General features: G+C 56.3%; 1 non-coding gene across 1 annotated transcript in view; it reads right to left on the bottom strand.

The window, feature by feature from the left end:
• Positions 1-1,526, bottom strand: part of LOC124729680 — a 1,909-nt gene extending 383 nt beyond the window's left edge. The window contains exon 1 of the ribosomal RNA XR_007007750.1: positions 1-1,526. This exon is cut by the window's left edge and continues 383 nt beyond it. This is a non-coding gene — a ribosomal RNA (small subunit ribosomal RNA).
• Between the last annotated feature and the right edge of the window lie 2,111 nt (positions 1,527-3,637).

Here is a 3,637-nt window from a genome sequence, read left to right on the forward strand (position 1 = left end):
CTCAATCTCGTGCGGCTAGAAGCCGCCTGTCCCTCTAAGAAGAAAAGTAATCGCTGACAGCACGAAGGATGTCACGCGACTAGTTAGCAGGCTAGAGTCTCGTTCGTTATCGGAATTAACCAGACAAATCGCTCCACCAACTAAGAACGGCCATGCACCACCACCCACCGAATCAAGAAAGAGCTATCAATCTGTCAATCCTTCCGGTGTCCGGGCCTGGTGAGGTTTCCCGTGTTGAGTCAAATTAAGCCGCAGGCTCCACTCCTGGTGGTGCCCTTCCGTCAATTCCTTTAAGTTTCAGCTTTGCAACCATACTTCCCCCGGAACCCAAAAGCTTTGGTTTCCCGGAGGCTGCCCGCCGAGTCATCGGAGGAACTGCGGCGGATCGCTGGCTGGCATCGTTTATGGTTAGAACTAGGGCGGTATCTGATCGCCTTCGAACCTCTAACTTTCGTTCTTGATTAATGAAAACATACTTGGCAAATGCTTTCGCTTCTGTTCGTCTTGCGACGATCCAAGAATTTCACCTCTAACGTCGCAATACGAATGCCCCCGCCTGTCCCTATTAATCATTACCTCGGGTTCCGAAAACCAACAAAATAGAACCGAGGTCCTATTCCATTATTCCATGCACACAGTATTCAGGCGGGCTTGCCTGCTTTAAGCACTCTAATTTGTTCAAAGTAAACGTGCCGGCCCACCGAGACACTCAATAAAGAGCACCCTGGTAGGATTTCAACGGGGTCCGCCTCGGGACGCACGAGCACGCACGGGGCGGTCGCACGCCTTCGGCTCGCCCCACCGGCAGGACGTCCCACGATACATGCCAGTTAAACACCGACGGGCGGTGAACCAACAGCGTGGGACACAAATCCAACTACGAGCTTTTTAACCGCAACAACTTTAATATACGCTATTGGAGCTGGAATTACCGCGGCTGCTGGCACCAGACTTGCCCTCCAATAGATACTCGTTAAAGGATTTAAAGTGTACTCATTCCGATTACGGGGCCTCGGATGAGTCCCGTATCGTTATTTTTCGTCACTACCTCCCCGTGCCGGGAGTGGGTAATTTGCGCGCCTGCTGCCTTCCTTGGATGTGGTAGCCGTTTCTCAGGCTCCCTCTCCGGAATCGAACCCTGATTCCCCGTTACCCGTTACAACCATGGTAGGCGCAGAACCTACCATCGACAGTTGATAAGGCAGACATTTGAAAGATGCGTCGCCGGTACGAGGACCGTGCGATCAGCCCAAAGTTATTCAGAGTCACCAAGGCAAACGGACCGGACGAGCCGACCGATTGGTTTTGATCTAATAAAAGCGTCCCTTCCATCTCTGGTCGGGACTCTGTTTGCATGTATTAGCTCTAGAATTACCACAGTTATCCAAGTAACGTGGGTACGATCTAAGGAACCATAACTGATTTAATGAGCCATTCGCGGTTTCACCTTAATGCGGCTTGTACTGAGACATGCATGGCTTAATCTTTGAGACAAGCATATGACTACTGGCAGGATCAACCAGGGAGCTGCGTCAACTAGAGCTGAGCAGCCGGCCGCCCGGGAGTGTGTCCCGGGGGCCCGCGCGAACACGCAAGCGTCCGCTCAATCATTCTGCAAACAGGAGGAGGCTGAGCTCCCCTGCACAATACACCTCGAAACCCTCTCAGGTCCCGGCGGCGCGCAGCGCCGTCCCAAGTACTTGGTCGGGTTCGAGAGAGGCGCAATCGCCCGGAGTTAGGCGAGTAGACGCTTTCGGTGCGACCACCCGTGCTCCCAACTGAGCTTGCCGCTGCCGACAGAGGCCCGGGAGCGTGCTGTCGTGGCATTGCCGGCGGGAGACAACACGCGCCACCTACGGTGACCGGCAGCTCCAACGCCAGCGCCACAGAAGGACAAAAGCCCCACTTGGGTGCCGAAGCGAACTCTCCCAGCACAGCGCACACGCCAACACATCCGCACAGCTGCGATACAAACCACCAGCGAGAACCGCTGGGGCGACCGAGCAGCAGACGGCGTCGCGGCGCCGAGCGCCGGGCGGCGGCGCATCCTCAACGCACACAGTCCTCAATCGGACCAGCACACTGCAGATGTCCACCGCGCTTCGCACCGGGCCCGCGAGGACCTACTTTGGCCGCACGGCGCCGCGCGCAGGGTGCGCCGGCGCGCAGCTGCGACGCCTGCCGCGTCCGTCGGCCGGCGCGCCTGCCACTGGCCGCCCCCACCAGCCGGCTGTAGCGCGTGCGCCCACGCACCGCGCGGCCAGCACGCCGGGAGGCGCCCCCTCACCGGCCGGGGACGGTCCCACCCAGCCACCGCCGCGTATCGCTTCACACCCAGATGCCGTTCAGTTTCGTCGGCATGGTGGGTATCGCTGGAACAACCGGTTAGTACCTCAACCTATCGTCGCCATCACCGATTCACCCCTAGCGAGAACAACCGCACCACAACGGGTTACCATTTCTTCATTTGCGTAACTTCACCAGAAAACGTAGGCGTCCATCGCCATTTGCAACTTCAACCATTATTGCATGCCTGTGTCAGGTGTCACGCCACACTACGTCTGCCCACATACACGCAACAAAATGTGCACGCCTAGACAATACGTGGAAGGTGGCCCCCGTACGTATGCGATGTCCATTGCTCGAACGACTGTCAACCGGCTTCTGTAGCATGTCGCAGATATGGAACGCGCTGCACCATGCCATCACGGTGTGTGAGGAGAGACGACTAGGTCCGAATACATCAACAGACAGCTCATGCTGATCGCCATCCACGGCGTCCGTTCCTCCCACACGTCTCTATGGCGTACCACACTGCAATCCAGCTCTCATAGGGAGACGACACGTAGCTGCGTGCACAATATTTGCACTGTATGGTCCGCCGTTTTTGGGCGCAGTCGTTGTACGGTCACACATGTGCCACGATGTATCATTCAGTACATAAGGACGAATGTGCAGTACAGATTGTGGTTCACGCGTACGACATCAGCGGACAGTTGACACAGGCCGCACCACAACGTAGCCTGCGTACGTCGCATGCGAAGGGCATTGAACATGCAAACTTGTCACCAACCACCTTGCGAAGGCAGGGGGCAAGGTGGGGACGTGGGGAGAGGTGGGGGGGGGGGGGGGGCGGCATGTACGCCCTGCTGCCATCCACATTACAGTGTACAGCAGGAGCATGTGGAAAGTCAGCAAGACTTGCAAGGTGTTTAACATGAAGCGATACACAGGGGAGCGGGCAGTGCGAGTAGCGAACTATATTGCGAGGGTTGCGGGTGGGCAACACTACACTAATTGAACGAGTCGTATAACAATTACAGAGCAGGTTTAGGCGACAACGTGGGTTACGATAGGCGACAACGTGGGTTACGTTAGGGGACAACGTGGGTTACGTTAGGGGACAACGTGGGTTACGTTAGGGGACAACGTGGGTTACGTTAGGGGACAACGTGGGTTACGTTAGGGGACAACGTGGGTTACGTTAGGGGACAACGTGGGTTACGTTAGGGGACAACGTGGGTTAGGTTAAGGCACAACATGGGTTAGGTTAAGGCACAACATGGGTTAGGTTAAGGCACAACATGGGTTAGGTTAAGGCACAACATGGGTTAGGTTAAGGCACAACATGGGTTAG

The sequence above is a fragment of the Schistocerca piceifrons genome, unplaced genomic scaffold (genome assembly GCF_021461385.2).
Source record: "Schistocerca piceifrons isolate TAMUIC-IGC-003096 unplaced genomic scaffold, iqSchPice1.1 HiC_scaffold_122, whole genome shotgun sequence".
Classification (NCBI taxonomy): domain Eukaryota; kingdom Metazoa; phylum Arthropoda; class Insecta; order Orthoptera; family Acrididae; genus Schistocerca; species Schistocerca piceifrons.